The sequence below is a fragment of the Carya illinoinensis genome, chromosome 8, assembly GCF_018687715.1.
Source record: "Carya illinoinensis cultivar Pawnee chromosome 8, C.illinoinensisPawnee_v1, whole genome shotgun sequence".
NCBI lineage: Eukaryota > Viridiplantae > Streptophyta > Magnoliopsida > Fagales > Juglandaceae > Carya > Carya illinoinensis.
Window position 1 is genome coordinate 26,565,333 of NC_056759.1, and position 552 is coordinate 26,565,884.

Here is a 552-nt window from a genome sequence, read left to right on the forward strand (position 1 = left end):
AAACAACATCAAAGTCAAATGCAGAATTTTTCTCAAGAAGATTACATAGAGGTTTAGAGAGTTTAGAAAAATCCTTGATAAATCTTCTATAAAATCCCGCATGTCCCAGAAAACTTCTGATTCCCTTCACATTCTTTGGAGGTGGTAGTTTCTCTATGGTTGCAATTTTGGCTCGATCCACCTCAATTCCTTTGGATGACACTCTATGGCCCAGCACGATCCCTTCTTGAACCATGAAATGACACTTCTCCCAGTTCAGGACCAGATTCTTATCTTCACATCTCTGCAAAACAAGAGCTAAGTTATGCAAACAATGATCAAAAGATGTACCAAAAACTGAAAAGTCATCCATAAATACTTCCATTATATCTTCCACCATGTCAGAAAAGATAGCCATCATGCAACGTTGAAATGTCGCAGGGGCGTTGCACAATCCAAATGGCATCCTCCTAAAAGCAAACGTCCCATAGGGGCATGTGAATGTAGTCTTCTCTTGATCTTCAGGAGCTATAGCAATCTGATTATACCCCGAATACCCATCCAAAAAACAAT